The sequence below is a fragment of the Triturus cristatus genome, chromosome 9 (assembly GCF_964204655.1).
Source record: "Triturus cristatus chromosome 9, aTriCri1.1, whole genome shotgun sequence".
Taxonomy (NCBI): Eukaryota; Metazoa; Chordata; class Amphibia; order Caudata; family Salamandridae; genus Triturus; species Triturus cristatus.
Genome location: NC_140592.1, coordinates 190,606,086 through 190,626,326, shown reverse-complemented (window position 1 = coordinate 190,626,326; position 20,241 = coordinate 190,606,086). Strand labels below are relative to the sequence as shown.

Genomic DNA, 20,241 nt, shown 5'->3' with positions numbered 1-20,241 from the left:
TACATGTATACAATGGAATGCAAAGAAGAAGAATTGTCTTGTTAGCAAGTCAAGCTGCAGCCTTGGACAGAGTAAAGAAATATAACGAAATACAGTATTTTGCTGAGGCAAGCTAGGCTGAATTCTAAGGCCTAACACAGGCTCAGCAGAGACAGTCTAATAAGGATTACAAAATACAAAATGGAGTTACACAGGCTAACGAAAGCTTGCATGTTACCGAGATAACTCAGTGGGTTGCATAACGTGAGCATATTTACATGTACTTTAGTCACACATTGCTAACGTAATACAACGTGCTGAATGCGGTATGAGAACGGGGAATTTTAATTCTAACAGACCCTCCTTTCAGTATGTGTGGCTAAAACCTTTATTGCTATCCGGCAGGGTGTTTACAATTCTAGTGGGGAGGAGACAGTACATAATCCTCTACCGATCAGAGCAAGGTAGTAACAAGGCAAGCATTTCAATAATCAAACAGGCCTTCATCAATAAGCATAACTGACTGAACTTCTTGCAACATCATGTTGGAGACTTTATTATCATGAACAAAAAGTCTAGGAATTGGTGTAAGCTTAGTAACATAGTAAGTGCAGTATACCGGGAGACAGTGAATGCACAGGCAACAAGTAAAGATTATACCTGCAATACCAATCAGGACAGGCAGAATCTTCCAACCCCAGGACGTTAACAAACCCCAGAGCCATCCTGTGAGAGACCATGAACCATTGTCCTCATGTATTTCTGAGGCAAGTTTGTGCAATTTCTGTATAGCGGAATAGACAGTTGGGGCGCTATCTGGAATATATACACAGCAACACGACATGCTCCAACCCTATCAGCTAGGATATAATCTAAAACCATTCTATTTTGAAGCGAGACAGGTCTTGTACCTTGGAGCTCAACTGTAAAATTGGTCAGTATACCCGCAGTAGCATTAATGACTCCCTCAACTACACTTGCGAGACGACGAATGTTGCAGCTGTTGAACATGGGGCCCCAGAAAGGTATGAGACCCTTCATTTTATCAGTAAACTCCTGCAGGGAGGTATTTGACTGGTCAATGTCATCTGGATCAACAACTTTCTTAGCTCGGGAAATTGAGACATCCCTACGCTGCAGACGATGAGTTCTGTGGTAGTCAGGAGGAGCCAGATAGACTGGAGGAAGAAGGTAGGAAAGGTAACATCGCCCACACCATCCCTCGGGTAACCACACATAACCACAGTCACCACAAATAAAATAAACATTGGGGGGGTGGGATCAATGGTGGTCATTTTGGCATTCTCAATATGGATGTGGTGTTGCATCTGCTGTTCCCCACATCCACTGTTCCAATTCCCTGAACACAAAAAGGAGCTAGTACATCTGCAACCTCCAGAGGTATAGGTTTGTCTTCCGTAACGTTACGGGTTTGGAAAGATTGATAATGTTCTGATACATTACACTGCAATAATCTATCTCTGTCTATCCCTGTCCTATTGAGCTTTCTACCCTTATCCACCGCTGCAAGGCAGGAATTCAAATATATCGATCAAATCGCCCATCGTCAGAGGAGGTACCATATGGCAATCTATGCTGAGGATATACTTTCATCGACATGGAGTGGGAGCTGCGTCTCGTAAGATCCAGGGAGTCAGGCTGGGAGAATGGACTAACCAAGCTAAGTAGAACAAACCAACCCTCACAGCCATTAATGTAGGCCAGAGGCACAGGGATCAGTCTTTCGCTTTTATGTGTGACTGGAGATAATAACCCACATTCCCAACACAATTTGTTATATTATAAACAGCATGTGTTTGATGCAGCGTCTGAATAAAAACATTATCTTTATAAGACTTCCGGTGCTCTTCTTTGTAGTGTGCAAGCATGCCAATGATCTGTTCATAGGGTGTCAGTGTAGTAATTATCCAAGCATGCACAGGATATTTTTCTTCGAGGAAGAACAGTATTCCGAGTACAAACATCAAAGCAAACAAAATAATTATTACAAATATCACTTTAGTCTTTGTGGGCCGGGAAGACCAAACGGCCATGCGGTGTGGGGCTTGGAGCTGCAAAAGGCTGGTCCTCATCAGGAATAGTGCATCCAAAGGGATACATTATAAAAGGAAAAGTACTGGGGAAATTGGAGCCACTATACAACCATCCAGAGGGATATTCTTCTTTCCTGTGTCCTTCAAGAGCCTCACAGGCAGGCTCCTATTGTTCATCAAATGTTGTCTCCCACGGTGGAGCTGTGCAAGGGCAACCTGACTGATAACAATTGCGGCCCTTACTAAAACAATCTTTTCAGGATAGGGCAACCTCCTTCCAGGTCAAATACCCTCAACGATCCTGTCCAGTGTCCAGGGCAGTGCACCAGTGTTGTTCACTCTAGTCTAAAACAGGCACCAGAGGTACAGCACCTGTGCCCAAATCTCAAGTCCTTCCTTAACTCCTGCGTTGGCCTGTCAGGGCCGCAAATTGTACCTTGTGCGCCTAGGCACTTCCTCATCAACAAACAAAGGTAATAGCTCACATTCAGCTGGGGATTGAGACTCAAGTGTGTGTGCTCCAGGAGCTGGGGTATCTGGGCTGCCCTTATCTAAGGGGGGGTCATCTCGAATAAGGCCTCGTCACTCTCCTTGTCTGTTCGCGCCCCTCTCAGCCGGGCATCTGAAAAGGGAACAAAGCGGGGGGCCAGCTCCCCTTCCTGGTCAGCCATCCTGTCCTTCACCCAGGAATCGTATGGAAGAGGCACCCTCTTTACATGCGAAGTGTTCACCCAGTGCTTCCGGCCATCCACTTTCGCAGCTGTCGAGTGGCCAGGAGCACCTGGGTGGGGCCTCTCCACCTCGGATCCAAGCAGGTTTTGCGCTGAAACTGATGAATAAGCACAAAGTCTCCAGGCTGAATTCGATGCCTGGGACCCTCTGGCAATGGTTGTGGGCGGCAGATAATCTGTTGGTGGACAAAACGCATTTCTTTTGACAAGGCATACAAATAGTCAATCAAAAGAGGGTATTCGTTTTCAGAAAAACGCTTAGGTCACGGGACGCCCCATACATTAGTGGGGTGCCCGAAGACCACTTCATAGGGTGAAAATCCAGTCCTAGAATGCGCAGTCACCCTTGCCGACATTAGTGCTAGGGGCAGCGCATCTGGCCAGTGCAATCCTCTGCTTTCATGTATTTTTGCTAGTTTCAGTTTGAGAATGTCATTGTATTTTTCAACAAGGTCGGCTGATTGAGGATGATTTGCTGCATGGAATTTTAGCGTAATTTGCAAACCCCTGCACACTAAGTTAATAACCTTTGCATTGAAGTAGCTCCCATTGTCACTCTAGATCACACTTGGCAATCCGTAGCGTGGGAAATACTCCTTTCGGAGTGCCTTTGCTGTTGCCAGAGCCGTGTTCTCTTTAGTTGGGTAGGCCTCAACCCACTTACTGAGTTTCCAGGATTATGCTTGAGATAAATGGTAGAGTGTCTCACCAAGTGTACTGCAACTTTAGGGATATACTCATTCTGCCATACTGCGTCTAACAGTTTACAAATACCTTTTGCACTAATGTGGGCCGGGTCATGGGCCATGGTGAATACAGAAAAAACGTATACATTCGGCAACAACCACCTTTGTTTACCTAGCAAATCAGTCCCACACCCGTCCTCGTCTAAACGCCCTGTTCTCTCCTTCCACATTGCCAATTTGTCTGCAGTTGCCTCTCTTTCTTTCCCTTACACTTTCCACTGTGTTTTCAAACATCACATTGTCTGGAACCCATCTAGCAGGACCTGCCACAAACATTTTACTCATTTTCGACCTAGCTGTCTCCTTAGCTGTCTGGTACGCGAACGCATTCCCCTTCCCCACATTGTCCACAACAGCTTTATGTGCACTGCATTTTACTATAGCCAGTTTGTCAGGTAGTGTCAGTGCTAATAACAATCTGAGTATTAGGGGGCCATGTTGTATTTTCTGTCCATGAGATGTCAGGAACCCCCTCTCAGCCCAGAGGCGCCCAAAATTATGTGCTAAGTCATACTGACTGTCACTATAGACATTAACAGCCAGTCCCTCACTTAATTCACAGCCCCATAGGAGAGCGACCAATTCTGCAGCTTGGGCTGACTGATATGGGACACGGGATGTCTCAACTGCAGTATGTAGTGTGGTGATTGCATAGGCTGCAGTAGTAGTGCCATCCGGCAGTTTGAAACAAGAGCCATCGATATATAGTTCCCCTTGGGGGTCAGATAAGGGAACATCATTCAGGTCTACCCGTCCCTTCTTTTTTTCTGTTTGAAACAGATAATCATGGACATCATTGTCCTCTCCTTCCGAAGGGAGGGATAGTAACGTGGCTGGATTCAAAGTGGTGCATCTTTTTATGGTAATGTGCAGGGGGAAACAGGGTCAGTTCATATCCAGTAACATGTGCACTGGTGAGGTGCGGTGTCTTTGTCTTGTTCAATAGCATGTCCACAGCATGAGGTACCATCACTGTGAGGTCAGTGTCAAGGACGAGCCCTGCCGATTGTCTGATTGATACCGCTGCAGCATCTCTCAGACAGCTCGGGAGCACTCTGGCGACATTACCCAAAATGGCTGAAAAGTAAGCGCAGGGTCTCTGCTTACCACCGAAACCCTGTGCTAGTACTGAAAGCACGCAACCGCCGGCCTCATGTACACATAACAAAGGTGTCCAAGTCAAAGGCTCAAGCACATCTTTGGTAGTGAGGTAAAGAAGGGATTTCGTTAGTAGGGACAAGTTAGGGATCCATTGCCGACAATATGAGGTTATCCCTAGGAGAGTGCGTACCTCACGTTGGGTCTTAGTGACAGACATTTTAGTTATGGCAGCTATGCGTTCTGGTGTTAGTCTGCGACCCTCCTTGGACAGTAGGTGACCTAAGTAGGTGACCTCCTGTCGACAATACTGAAACTTCGATAGACCTGTGTCCATGGTTGGCAAATGGTGCAGTAATTTAACCGTGGCCTCTTTTCAGCCTTGCTCAGTGTCTGAGGCCACCAGAAGATCGTCAACATATTGTAGCAACACATTGCCAGATGGAAATTCCAATGCATTTAGTTGTTCTTTTTAAAACCTGGCTGTAAATGCTAGGGCTTTCTGTATAGCCTTGTGGAGCACGACAGAATCTAAAACTCTGACCGGCTATTGCAAATCCGAAAAGATGACGGCTATCGGGATGGATGGGAATGCTAAGGAAAGCATTTTTAAAGTCAATGACTGAGTAAAATTTAGTAGTTGGGGGAATCATAGTCAAAATCGTTGTTATGTCGGGCACCACAGGATATTGGGGAACCACAATTTTATTTAACTCTCGCAAATCTGTCACAAAATGGTAAACATCAGTAGTAGCGTCTGCACATTCCAAAGGGGCCTTTTTAACAATAGGAAGGATGGGGCTATTTCACACATTTGCTGTTGTCTCCTCGACCACCCCAGTCTTGATCAAATCCTGAATTATTCGCAATAAAGCCTTTTCTCCTGCCTGGGATATCTTGTACTGGGGAGTTCTGGGCAACCTGGCATTGTCCTTCACCTGTATAGAGGCAGGGGGTATCTGTAGCAACCCAACATCGGTATCATCAGCAGCCCACAATGAGCGTGGTACGTCGTGGAACTCAGAAGGGAGGGGGTCGTCTTTTGCAAAGCATTGCTTGGCATGGGCAACTCGCGGGCCTACAGTCATGTGAACACCATCCGGGGAGCAAAATATTGTCACATGCAACCTTTTCAACAAGTCCAATCCAAGTAAGTTTTCTCCACACATCGATGTCAGTAGGAAAGGTGAATTGACTGTAAAAGGACCAATAGTCAGAGCAAGAGGCTTAGAAATGGGGCTAATGACCGGCACGCCTGAGAAACCTACTGAAATATTATTTTGGCCAGACAGAGCTGCCCCCAGGACCAGTGAACGGGAAACAGAGCTATTCATAGCCCCTCTAGCGACTAGGAATTTCTCGGTGGAGCCTTGTAAATCTGCAGTAACATATGGTCCACGCTGAGCTACAGGCACTGGAACTGGTCCCTTGCCCTGCCCCTGGCTGTCCTAGCTGTGAGACAACTCTGTCACTTTATGCATGTCATAGTCATCATGATAGTTTTGTCTGCTTTGAGGGTCATCAGAATAGTTCCCGCTCTGCCTATTGTTCGTCGTGTGCTCTGACTGCGTCTTACCTCAGCCTCCTCCTCCACGTCCTCTTCCTCCAGAGCCTCTACCTCTAGGAGCCCCACCTCTCTGCAACAATTCCGGACACTCATTTCGCCAATGTCCCTCCTTTCTACAGTAGACACATTGGTTGGTCCCCATGGGTGTACCTGACGTGCCACCCCTATTGGACCTAGGGCTCCGCGTACCTGGCCATGAACCAAGTCCTCTTCCACCTACTCTTGCAACCTGCTGCATCAACACTCTCATTTTCAAATCTTTCACCTTCTTCTCCACTCTTTCCTTGTCCTCATTCTCTCTATGCTCATAAGACTGAGCCATACTCAATATGACTGATGGGGAGCATGTGCTCCAGGTACTCTCTGAGGCCTGCAATCGAGCAGAAATCTCAGGGAGTAAATTTGTAACAAACCTGTTCACAAACAAACGAACACCACCGTCCTGCGACAGATCCTGACCACTAAAATCTAGGATCACCCCTTCAAATCTGGTAAAGAAATCCGACACACTCTCATCCTTCTTCTGACGACAAGCAGTCAACTTATCCCAATCCACTTTCTTCGGTGGGATAAGTGAGTGCATGTAGGCAATAATACGTCCAGGCAGGGCCAGTAGCTCTGCCTTGGGTTTCTCCCCAAACATGCACTCCTTATCCCATGCTCTGATCTCTTCCCATGTGCCACCCAGTTCCAGGGCATGATCTTGCGTATGGACTTGTCTCCATATATCTACCAGTACCAACAAGCCAAAGAATAACTCTATGTCAGCTAACGTCATCACTGTGGAGGAGGCCGTTTTTGTCAATTCCTTATAGTACGCAGTTGAGTTTTTCTTCGGGTCCAGTACCTGACTCTTTAGGGAAAGGACCTTACTCCTTTTCCAAGGGGTATAGATCCATTGCTCCTGAAACCGAGCGTCGACTCGCTGTCTTATTACAGTATTTGAATAGTCGCGCAATTCTGGTATTTCGGGGTGGTAAATAGTATGGACTTCCCTCATGGGGTGTTGCGCCCCCGGGGACGGAACCTTCTGGAGTAATCTGCCTCGATAACCCGCTAAGGTGGACAAATGACTAAAATCCGTATTCGGGGCCATGTCTGCAACGTATACTCGGTCTCGTATGTCATAGATAATCTGAGGTGCGGTACCCTGAAAACACTACTCCCACAATTGTATCAGAGTGGCCGACGTGTCTAAGGGCATGTTGCTGTATGAAGGGCTCATAATCTTTCATCACATTCCACACATCCTCCACAGTATAAATCAGGTGTCGAGCCCACTGAGCTGCCTGGTTCGCTACCATCTGTTTCTCCTCAGTGCCTACAGCAGAGCGCACTAACACTTTATTCATGGTATCCTGCACTGCCGCCCAATTGGTGTCAGGAAGTACACGCATGGGCGTCTCGGTGTGCAACAGTGTTTGTGGCGTAGCACTCACAGAGGGAATAGTAGATGCCAAAACGGGTACCATCACATAGGGGGTCTGAGTGGGGGGTGTAAGGGGAAGGGTAGTGGATGAGGCGAAACTAGGAGACAAGACAGAAGAGGGAAGGGACTGCACAGGCGGAGTGGCAGTGTTCGTTCCTGTTACCGGTGGGAATGCAAGGGAAGCAAGTGGGTCTGAGGCTGATGCAACGGTGCTGGGAATATCAGAGGGAGCAGCCCCAGGGGCTGGAGCTGGGGAAGTGGCGGAGGACAAGAATCTAGAAGCTCCTCAACTAACTCGTCTCCCTCCTCCCTCGCAACATAACTTTTATCAGTCTGTTGTCGAAACTTTCTGTCTTCACGCTTTATGCCTTTCTGTATCTTTTCCTTATCATAGGCTACTGCCTTCTGTGTGATCGTTTGTATCTCTTTCCTTCTAGCCACCTTCTCTGCTCTCAAGCCCCGCTGCTTTGCTTCCTTCTGTCACACCCTCAAAGAGTCAAACATGGACTGTCTACTCTGTTTAGCAAATAATTTATCCTGCAGGAAATTAATTTTCTGTTCATCGAACGAACCAGTAAGCGGCCACTGCAGCTCAGTATTGTCCCTCGTATACTTATGCCACAATGCACTAAACATAATAGGGCCAATACTGTGTTTGACATATATGTCAAAATTCAGAGTACCCTCCAGAGGAGCGGGCTGGCTCTCTTCCAATCACTCATCTTTGGAACAGCATCGGCATCCAACAAGGCATCTTAACATAAGACACATACACTGTGCCTCACGGACAAACCACAATTGTAATACAAGTAAAATAGAGGAACAAATATCGTTCCCGAACCAAGAGCACTGTCTGGAAAGCACAGTCGGTACTCACTCAAACAAGCATTACACAAGCACCACCACCGACGTCGGTCGACAAACCTCATAACACTCAAACACAACAATCAAATCACAAATCAACTTGTGAACCGCCTCAGAACAAAACAGTCCAAAGACCGCACCGAGACAAGTGGACCGCCCAGAGACTGTACCAAGTTCAAGAAGACAGGCTCTACCCCCAGACCATTTGCAAGCATAGACCAAATTACCAGTTGGCCTGGCAGATTGTTCGCAAACTGTCCCAGACCTTTGTGAGCGCAGGACAAATTTCCCAGTTGGCCCGTTCAGTCTGTTCATGAGCACTCTGTGTCTTTTCCAAGGGTCCGCAAACCCAGCAAGTACAATCCAATACGGCCCAGAAGACTGTACCAAGACACAGCTCGTCAGCTGGTGTCATCCAAGACAGCTCGAAGACTGTACCAAGGCACCGCCCGCAGGCCGGTGTCCTCCGAGCAAGGCAGTCCGTAAACTGCACGAAAGACGTCCAAAGACTGTACCAATACAAGAGGACAGGCCTCAGCCCCAGACCTTTTCAAGAGCAAATCCAATTACCAGTTGGTCTGGCAGATTACCTGTGAACAGTCCCGGACCTTTTCACAAAGAGGCCAATTACCAGATGGCCCGGTAGACTGCTCACAAGCGCTCTGTGTCCCTCAAGGGTCCGCAGACCCACCAAGTCCAAGACAAGAAAGTCTGCAGACTGTACCAGGACACGCAGCCCGTCGGCTGGTGTCGTTCAAACAAGACAGTCAGAGACTGTACCAGGGCACGACCCGCAGGCTTGTGCCGACCAAGAATGGCGCCATTTTCCCAAGAACCAAATCACTCACCTGGTGCACACAGGTCAAGCAAGTTATTCTCCACTGCTGACTCCTCAGAACAATTGGTCATCTCCAAGGTTTTGCCATGTCAGGATCCAGCCAAGGGCCACTAGCCGAAGATCTGTCTGATCGGGAGGGCGGAACAGCTGCGAGAACCAAGCTCGGTCTTGTATGTGAGGGGCCCGATTCGCCCGACCGACTAGACACCATCCCGGCCCCAGCAAACCCAAGTACGGGTGAGGGGCTCTTTTGCGGGGTCCCTGTTCGGGCACCAAATGAAGGACAGGGCCCTCTAGGGTCACACGGGTAAATATGACCACCTGCTCTGCCTTCCCAAATGAAGAGTCGATCAGACAGTAAAGAATGAAAACTTACATATTTATTGTTATTCTCTGCAGAGGAGCCCAGTCAGACCATCACCATAAGATGTTGTTGAGGGGACTGACTGGCCAAAATTCGCTAATACAAGATAAACCCTTCAGGAGACTTCGGCCACGCCTCTGGTGGAAAAGTACCGGTCTGACCCGGACACGAACAAAGGAGGTACAGAGAGATGAGCTAACACCTGCCAGACGGGCATGCTATTAGTGGCCCAAGGCCCCTGTGCCGAGTCGCAGCATCTCTTAACGTGGGAGCAGAGATACATGTATACAATGGAATGCAAAGCGTAATAATTGTCTTGTTAGCAAGTCGAGCTGCAGCCTTGGACAGAGTAAAGAAATATAACTAAATACAGTATTCTGCTGAGGCAAGCTAGTCTGAATTCTAAGGCCTAACACAGGCTCAACGGAGACAGTCTAATAAGGATTACGAAATGCAAAATGGAGTTACACTGGCTAACGAAAGATTGCATGTTACCGGGATAACTCAGCGGGTTGCATAACGTGAGCATAATTACATGTACTATAGTCACACATTGCTAACGTAATACAACGTGCAGAATGCGGTATGAGAACGTGGAATTTTAATTCTAACACCTCTAAAGAATGTACTGATGAAAATAGCCCAGCATTTCTTTTTTCCTTATCTCAAATAACGCCCATTCAGGTCCAGAGCCATCTCAATACTAATAAATTTGGATCCTCACTGGATGCATGGTCACTTAAAATATTCCAATTGGTTCCAGAGATCACAGCCTTCCCTTAACCAACATTTTTTGTCTCATATTCACATCTGGCTATTTCTCTAAGCCTCAATTCTGCCCCTCCTGAAAAAAACCCAACCTTAATGCTTCAGATCCCAATATCTACAGACCTATTTCCCGCTTTTCTTTCCCAGCGAAAATTGTACAAAAGGTCATTAATCTTGAACTAACTGCTTTTATTAACACGAATGACCTTTTAAATCCAATTCAGCTTGGTTTCAGAAGTGAGCGGTACAAAAGGGGGTGGTGATGGACAGAGCATCAGAACCAATCAAACGCTCACACCCAGTCAACAGATCTGGGTTTGATCCATCACCGTTCTCTAGCCCACTCTGCCACCCCAGTTCAGACATGGCCATATGCAAATCAGTCTGACCCTGTGCCTCATGGGAACAGTCCAGCCCGAACTGCCAAGCCATGCCTTCCCTGGACCGGAAACAAGCTTCCTAGGACCGGTTTCTGGCTTTTCAGCCGTCTTCAGCCAGGCTTGCTTGAATCCAGTGGCAAAGTGAGCAAGGGACTCACGTCTGAGCATACCCTGCCAACTTATGGCGAACAAAGCGGTACAAAAGGGGGTGGTGATGGACAGAGCATCAGAACCAATCAAACGCTCACACCCAGTCAACAGATCTGGGTTTGATCCATCACCGTTCTCTAGCCCACTCTGCCACCCTAGTTCAGACATGGCCATATGCAAATCAGTCTGACCCTGTGCCTCATGGGAACAGTCCAGCCCGAACTGCAAAGCCATGCCTTCCCTGGACCGGAAACAAGCTTCCTAGGACCGGTTTCTGGCTTTTCAGCCGTCTTCAGCCAGGCTTGCTTGAATCCAGTGGCAAAGTGAGCAAGGGACTCACGTCTGAGCATACCCTGCCAACTTATGGCGAACAAAGCGGTACAAAAGGGGGTGGTGATGAACAGAGCATCAGAACCAATCAAACGCTCACACCCAGTCAACAGATCTGGGTTTGATCTATCACCGTTCTCTAGCCCACTCTGCCACCCCAGTTCAGACATGGCCATATGCAAATCAGTCTGACCCTGTGCCTCATGGGAACCGTCCAGCCCGAACTGCCAAGCCATGCCTTCCCTGGACCGGAAACAAGCTTCCTAGGACCGGTTTCTGGCTTTTCAGCCGTCTTCAGCCAGGCTTGCTTGAATCCAGTGGCAAAGTGAGCAAGGGACTCACGTCTGAGCATACCCTGCCAACTTATGGCGAACAAAGCGGTACAAAAGGGGGTGGTGATGGACAGGAGCTACAGAAAACAGTAGTACGAGCTCTTGTGCTGTCTAAATTAGACTACTGTAATGCTCTCTTTATCAACCTGCAAGAAATACTAGTGAACAAACTGTAGATTTTACAGAATGCAGCCGCCCGGCTCTTAATGGGGATTCCCAGACATCCTTATCATAATCAAGTCATAGCGCGATTTATCACCCGAAAGGGTATCCAGCGTTGTGCTTAAGGTGTCAGTCGAAGAGCGAGGTCTTGAGTCCCTTCCTGAAGTAGGTCAGTGAGGGTGAGGTGCGGAGGTGGAGGGGGAGGGCGTTCCAGGGTTTGGCAGCCAGGTGGCAGCGTGGTATCTGTGCGAGGGCAAGGTGTGCAGAGCAGAGGTGTAGGAAATGCTTCTTTTGACATCGTTAGCCCCCACTTTTTGCCTGGAACATGGTGGGATTTTGACTGAAAGTTCACTGGGTCCCGGCTAACTAGGTCACCAGGGCCAGAGCTCTCTTCCAAAATTGTATAATTGCTCCACAATTGGCATACCTGTAACCCCTTGTAAGTGGTACCTAGGGAATTGGGACTGAAGTAGGGTCCGCTAGGGCTACAGCACAAATTGTGCCTGCCTGGGGACCCCTCACCAAGATCATGCAAACTGCCATTGCAGGCTGCATGTCTTGGTGTAGACAAAACCGAAGAGACAACATGGTATACGTCTCTGTGTGCCATTCCCTCAGACACTGCGTGGTATATAGCTAAGCCAACTGTCCTGCAGGCCTTAAAGCCTTAAGGGAGGGTACACTATATCCCATGTGTGGACATATCTGCCTAAGCAGATTATTACAAAAAGTTGAAATCAATAAGACCTTAAAACCTGTTATTTAGGTTCTCAGTGGATTACAGAGTGATGATGGCACCCGTAATGCACGAGAAAACAGCCTCACCTCACCTGGCACCGGCTCAGGAAATGAGGCCCCGCTCTATCCGTCGGTACTTCGGACCCCAACTGAGCCGCTTAACAGGTTTTAAGGTTGTATTGATTTCAACTTTTTGTAATAATTCTTTGTCTTCAAAAAAATTATTTTCACTCATTTACATACGCAGTAGCATTACTACATCTAGGTCCTGAGGAAGGCCACAATTACCTATGATCACCTTGGCCGAAACATGTAGACCTTGGTTCTGGACTTATGCAGTCATTATTTCAAGACTGCATCTGCACTGTTGTTAGTTTGGTGACCAAGAGACAACGAATAAAATGCTTCCGTCTTTTGCTAACCAATTTAAATTCACACATCCCAGTTTACACTTGCACTGCGCCCATCACTCTTATAAAATCAGGCTTTTCACATCTGTTGGTTCGTAGTAAATCCTACTAACAGTCTATCTATTTGAAAACATCCCTGAGCTCCTCCCTCCCAGTGAGGGGGTTGTAGCCCTTGGTTACACTAGGATTTGTAACCAAGAGGAGATCCCAGATGATGAAGCATGTTACTATGGTGAGTGATGGGATTCCGTCCTTTTCAGGTCTCGCCTAACCATCGCTCTTCACTTTTTCAAGCACTGCACTTATGCTTGTGGCGGCATCCACCTTGCGGGAGAGCTCAGCGGCGCCCCACAAGCACGAGTGCAGTGCTTGAAAAAGTGAAGCCTGCTCTCCCAAGCGCACGCGTGCCTACTGCTGCAGCCTGCACGCCTTTTTTTTTTTAACTTTCAGCGCGAGGCAAGCTTGTTTTTTTTAGCTTTCAGCGCGAAGCGCTTTCCTTTGTGTGCTGCTTCCCCTTTCACCACATTGTGCTCTCCTTGTTGTTCTCCAACCCCCCAGATCATCTGTTGTTTTTCCACCCGTCTACATCCTACTCCGCTTTTTATCTATTTAATATCTACTCCCCTGTTCCTCTGTTGCTTCAAACCCCTCCCCACGTGGCATCCTGTTTTCATTGTCACTCCTTCCTCTGCTGCATTACAATGCTGGATGCTTTTACAATGCCCTGGTCTATAGCGGCGACCGGCCAAGCTAAAAGTATTCTTTTAAGACCTCCACCACGTTCCTTGATGGAACGTTATAAAGTAACACAGTGAAAAGTGTTAGAAATGCTGTTTTCTATCATTTCTATGCTCCAAATATGTCTGCCACGTTGCATGATGCAACATCATAACAAGCGTCATCACATTGCATCACCCAATATAGCGCCCTTCTTGAGAATACAAAAGAAAGTCCAGAAAACAATGTTTTTGATATGCTCTAGACAGCCGCCATGGTGTGTTGTCGCTTTGCAACAGGAGATCTGGTGGACAACTTGTAAGACTAGAAAAAAATGTGTTTTATACTTTTAGCACAGCTGGTCTCCTTTGTTTAATTTGCCAATGACAGAACATTGTAAAAGCATCTGGCATAAGCAAAGGCACTTATCAGCGGCCACAAAGCTATCACTTATTGGCTTTGTCAGTGCTTGTTCACTTAAGGCAACAACAACAGGCCCACCTGACTGGAGTTCAGGGTATGAGTTGGCAGATAAGGTCTGAGTTTGCTTCCTCATAAACAAGCATTGACAATCCCAATGGGTCTCGCCTTTGTGGCCTATTAGCTTTGGCAGTTCATTCTGCTGAACTGTTCAGGATCGGTAGACACTGGCCAGCATCTTTGAAATATACAAGCATTTGCAATGCAATAGGTCTCGCATTTACGCACGTTTGAGCTATTGGCATTGTAAATGACCATGCCTTTTTTATGGTTTGGTGTTTAAAACATAAAACAAAGGCATTGCTATTTACAATGCCAATAGCTTAAACTTGTGTAAATGCGAGACCTATTGCATTGCAAATGCTTGTTTAAGGATTGCCCTTGATCACATTTAAAGGTCTCTTTTTGTGCCACTAATCTGTATAGCTTGAGATAGCTTACTATACAGGGCCTCGGCTGCCATTAGTGCAGAAGGTGCAGATCGCTTGCATCCCAATGACCCATGAGGAACTCATATAATGGGAGTATTTTTTTTATCTAGTTCAGTTTTCTATGTGTTTGCTCATTTGTATGTCTCACATTTAGTGTGGAGTATGAGTTACTGAAAAAATGTCCCTGATATTATCTCATAAGCCCCACCCCCTACGCTCAGTCCTACTCCTCTCACTTCCCCAAAACTTTATGTAAAGTTTGTTTTTGGGGGGGCAACTTCAAAATATTTTGGGCAGGGGGGCTCAGAGCAAATAAGTTACTGCAAAAAGCAAGCCCAGCGCTTGTTGAAACCCCTTTGAGTGACCGTCGTGCAGTGCAACATTTAAGCATATCCCAGTACCTGCAATTACAATTTGATAACGCTATTTTCTCCTCACTTTTGCCATGCAAGTAATACTTTCACACCCCTGAAATACCCATTGGTGCACCTACTACAGCAATATATTTAATACCCTAAATTGTTACAGTTGTTTCAAATCATTGTACACCAAACATAAACTGCATCTATAATATGAACTTAATGTAAACATACACCAATTTAAAATGTTACAAGACAGCTGATAAACATGCATCAAGCATCATTAGTAAATTCATTGTATGTTTCTGACCCATTCACTACCTGGTTCGGATGGTTCTGCCCCTTGTGCCCACCTGAAGAGAACCGCACCACGTAGAACATACACCAGGTTCTTCACAATGAATGTGACGTGTGGTCACCATGACTTTGCCCCATTCACTTTGCCTCATAATTGAGCTCGCCTGACACTAAAATAGTGCAGTACCGAACGTTTTAATACAATCATGGAATGTGTGCAAACTACTTCCAGAGATCTGGAAATTAATTGAAAACAAAAGATCGAATACAGATACATGCAATTCGAATTGGAAAGTTCAACGTGAACAAGGAAATTAGGTTTCCCTCCTAATAGTGTGAAAACATTTACCAAAGTTTGAGTTTTGTGGGCAGTCAGAACTCCAGGAATGGGCATAAGAGAACTATAAGATTGGGATATTTGACCAGTCCAGAAACACCACTGCTGGCTGTCTTTTGGACATTACTATTCTTTCCAACACCTAATAGATATTTTACCAACATTCAAGTATCACAATCTTTCTGCCTGAACATGGATTGCCTGGTATCAATTATCATAATTAAGGTTAGTGACCCTGAAGGTTCACGACCATCTAAAAAACAACACAGCAGAAAAAAACACACAGGTAATTTGGAAGACAATATCTGTAGTACCTAATTTTAAAGGGGCAGTGACTCTGATTTCAAGAGTGCAGAGAAAGACACAAAAGAGGAACGCCAACCTTGAGCATCAAAGTTGACAGTGCTCAGAACCCCATGAACACAAAGGGGCTTCCGACTGAGCACAACGGTTGCTGGACAAGGTCAGGTAGCTGTCCATATAGGTATTGGACCACTGATTATGTCATAGTGAAGAAAAAAGGGAGCAAATACATGGATAAGCTTAAGAAGATGCCTAGGAGAGTTATGCTCGCCAGGTAGTCTGTCCAGCCAACTCCTCTGCACTTGCAAGAAACATTCTCTTATGCATCCTGCCCCCGTTTCTAGTAAGCCCCAGAAAGATACCCTAAAGAGGTGAGAGAGTCATATTCCGCTTGGTATAACCAAATCCCCCACCTTGTATATTTCAAGGTTTGGTAACATTAAGTTAGCAGATAGATACATTGTCATTCCAGACCTAAAATCGGAAGAAAGACAGAGAAAGTGAAAAGCATGTCATGTCACAGATGACAACACAGTTGTGACTTCCAGTTCCGACATGGCCCGTGTGAAGCTGTTATGCATGTTTTTCAGAAATTTCTGCGTAGTTTATTATAGCATTACATTATTGCTCTGCGTGGAAATCAGCTTGAACATCTAATGCTCCCTCCTTCTACAACTGATCTGATGTTGGCGTATCTCAATTGTGACATTGTTTTGTTTCTGGGTGCTTATTTTTTGATGAGTCGGTGTTGGCATTTCCGATTACTATTTGATTGTTTCAGGTCTCTCTCTGAGATGCAAGTCTGTGAAATAATTAACGCTTTCGGTTAGAAAAAACTGTAATGGATTGAATTTTTCTTTTGCTCAGTTTAATATTTTTTTTGTGTGTTTACTTATTTTTATCCCTTCATTTTTTAGATGTTTTGCATAAATACTCGTTTTGTCAGGTTCAGTGTGCATGTATAGAGAAATTAAATCAGTTGCATGGTTGTAAAATGTTATTGCCAAAATTAGTGGTGTCGCCTTCTGTGTTCCCAGGAGTAGAAATTCTAAAGATTAATTGTTTGCTACCCTGAGGTCATTTTGGGTGACATTCTTAATTTGACAAGCGACCGTAGGCAGATGTTGCCATTTGTTTAAGGAATGGAGTAAAGGCAAAATGTCCATAATGCAGATGAAGACTCTATTGATGGATTCTGGTGCTATACTGAAGAGTGACACACAAAAGTCGCTTTGTCCGGATTGTTAGAAATCCAAGGCCTAGAATTCTGTACAGATTATTGGTCAGTGTTGGCTAAAGGATTGGTACTCGGGGCTTCTGACTTTACTCGTTGTTTAAAGTTAGACAATCATGATGACTTTTTTTACTCGTAGAAGTGTAAAATTAGCTATCTTCATTTACGTTTATTCAAAAAGCAGTTGAAATAGAGCCGTCTGCATTTTTGCCGTTGTTGTTTTAGGTATAGGGCTTCTTTCCACAAAATGGAGCCTTCATATTCTATATCAATCTGAATATGGTGCTTTTGGTTCCAATTGAGTTCTGATGCTGTCACCCTTATGATGCGCCTGCAGCCTAGCAATGTTGAATTCGCCTCCATATAATAAGTGTTTGTCAGGTGAAGGCAGATTGGACAAAAATGGGTTTGTTTTTCCATGCTGCTAAAACACGTGCGTTTTCCATTTCCATAATAATTTTCCCTCCCCGATCCGTTCCAGTTAGCACTCACCCTGATGGGTCTGCCACATGTATCCCTCAAAACTTTCCTCAACCATCTATTTTGTCCCCCTACTGATGCCTTACCATGCTATGGTGCTGCAGCTTCCTGTGCTGTCCCTCCTGCTCTGTGTATGAGCTGCAGCTCATTTTTATTTTATTTATTTTATTTTACAGAGTTTTATATAGCGCAAACTTGACCCAAATCGGGTATCATTGAGTGCAGTCCTCTCTAAGCAATAGAGGCAGCTGGGGCGATCTCCACTGCTGGGCTTAGGACAGTTTTAACACGGTGAATTTGCTGGTCAGCAGGCACTGCAAGGCCTAAAAAGGGACCTGAACTTGCATTGTTGCTGTTGCCTGCACTGTTGCAGATCTCTAGGGTCCATCTCCTCCACAAACAGAGTCCTCTCATCATCGGCCAGTCCAGCAGCTTATTCAAGACTCCTGTATGCTTACTTAAACCCCATCAGACATTCCCCTTTCACTGCCGAAGCAACATTTCCCCGCAAACAGAGAAAGTGCCACCATTGGCACCCCTCAACCACAGCCATGTCTCTCCAGAGGAATGATGGGTCCCAAAACTCCAGGGAAGTTGGCGGTGTAAGCATCAGTGTTTTAATTAAATACTGCTAGAAATTAAGTCCATCAGTGCAGTAAGTCACTAATGTTTTAGTAGACAATATTACGGTACCTTGCTTTATTGTGACTTGGACGTATCCCTCCACTTCTACTGTTCAGAGACTAGCCATTACATTTACTGGACTAAAGCCTTTTCTGCCGGCTGCGTAACAGATTCTGCGGCCCAGCTGGTCATTTGCTCTTCTGTAGTAGCTTCCCTGTAGGTAAACACACTTCTTCCTACTTTGCATCACTAAAGGTAAATGTGTTTCTAAAGTTGCAGCGTCTTCCACCGTCTCTCCCACACAATTCAAGAGATTCCAGTCCACTCCAGTCTTGTCCTATGACAAGAAAAAAACTGACCTTCAATTACTTGTATATTTTCTATTATGGAGACACAAATGCTTCCAGCCTGATCCTGTTAGAAAAATGGAATTAGATCCCCAGAAGCACCACAGCTCTTTGAGGCTTTTTCTAGACCATCAGGGACCCCTACGAAGTGCTTGATTTCTTTTCTTTTTTTTTTTTTTTTTCCTTTTCGTCTCTCACTTCATAATGCCTATGTCGAGATTTTTTTACAAATCTGTTTGTTTTTAGGTCACCGCATTTGCAAATAAAGGTTTTGTGGCTTCTGTGATATGCATTGGAATATAAAGCAACATTTCTTCCATCCAAAATACAGCAGTAACAACAAAAAGCACAGCCAATTAAATTAGCCAAAACGTATTGGCATTGCCAATGCTTGTTCTTTATGGATGTGGAACTACTGGAATTCAAGGTCTAGATCAGTGGTGCTTAAGCTTTTAACTTCTGTGGACCCCCACTTAATCATTACTGAAATCCAGGAACCCCCACTGAATCATTATTGGAATTCGAGGACCTGCACTGACACATTATTGGAAGCTGGGGACCTCGGCCTAAGCAATTTTGATGATTTGAACTGCAAAGCCATACATAAAAATAGACACAAGCACTCCTCAAACAAATTACACAAATGATTCAATATTTTATTTAATTCAACAATATAAAAAAAAATCTAGTTTTAATTGGACATTTGGAGGTTTTCTAAATTCAACTGAGGCCACCCATCATCCATATTATATTCTGTTTGATGCACCAGCACTGCTCCCACTAAACAATCTGAGGATACCAACCTAATTTTTAGCCTCCAATTTCAAATTCCTTTACATTCATAAAATGTTTAAAAGTTTTCAATTTTACTTTTTATTTATATATACTTTATTAATCTGTCAATATTATTTAATTTTCTAATCAGTCATGGATGCCCTGTGTTGCATTGCTAATCTCCAAGGGTCGCAAGACCTGCTAGTCTAGATTTGATCAATTATGGCAACAGAGGAGCCTAGACAATAATCAGAATCTTGGCTAAGCCCCATTCCATTAGACTACCTAGTATTTCTGGTCTCATTGCTATATCATATTTGTTAGAAATGGGATTTTTGGTTGGCTGAGGTATGCACCCAGGCCAGGCAGGAACCACCACTCTGGTCAGGGTAAGCTAGCTACATACTAAAAGATAACCTGTGCTCACCCTCTGGTAGCTTGGCTCAGAGCAGTCAGGCTTATCTAAAGACGTAGCGTGCAAAGTATTTGTGCAACACACACATACACACACTCACAGTAACACATGCACAGTAACACAAGGAATACACTACAAAAAGACTCCACTCAGGTTTAGAAAAATAGGGAATATTTATCTGAGTAAAACAAGGCCACAACAACAATAATCCAATCAGTAGATATTATTTTTTAAAGATTAAATGTAAATGCAGTCACTAGCGGTCTAAAGTTTACTTGAGCTTTTGAGGGACTGGTGCAAATCCAAAGTTCAGGCCGACCGTGATGGAGGGCAGGCCAGTTACAGGACCCACACAGGGCCTGCTGAGAAAGCACCTTGGATGGAACAAAGTGTCAATGTTGAGGTCTCGATGCATCAATCTTTTCCACGTAGTCGGGCCGCTGCGTCGTCATTCGCTTCGCTGAGGTGAAGGCAATGCATCATCACCGAGCTGAGCGTCGTCG

General features: G+C 45.4%; 1 protein-coding gene across 8 annotated transcripts in view; it reads left to right on the top strand.

Annotated features, from left to right (window-relative positions):
- The window catches only part of CEP15 (centrosomal protein 15), a 281,589-nt gene that overhangs the window by 162,131 nt on the left and 99,217 nt on the right, over positions 1-20,241 (top strand). The window lies entirely within an intron of this gene.